Genomic DNA, 281 nt, shown 5'->3' with positions numbered 1-281 from the left:
ATTTTTTAAGATATAGATACTATAAAGTAATAAATTATACTCATTAAAAACTATTTAAACGTAATAATAGTTATTTATTGAGTACTCTTAAAGACACAAATATTTAAATTTTATAATAATTTCATTTGCCTCACTCTTCTTTATCCTTATTGAAATTGTAATTTTTTTTCTAGACATTGCCTTCTTTTTTTGTTATTTTTTATTTTTTCGTTATATTTATGTCATATGTATAACATCTATAGTTAATAAATTTTTATAATTAATATTTTTTATGTTCAAAT

This window comes from Arachis ipaensis, chromosome B04, assembly GCF_000816755.2.
Source record: "Arachis ipaensis cultivar K30076 chromosome B04, Araip1.1, whole genome shotgun sequence".
NCBI lineage: Eukaryota > Viridiplantae > Streptophyta > Magnoliopsida > Fabales > Fabaceae > Arachis > Arachis ipaensis.
This window is presented reverse-complemented; position numbering follows the sequence as displayed.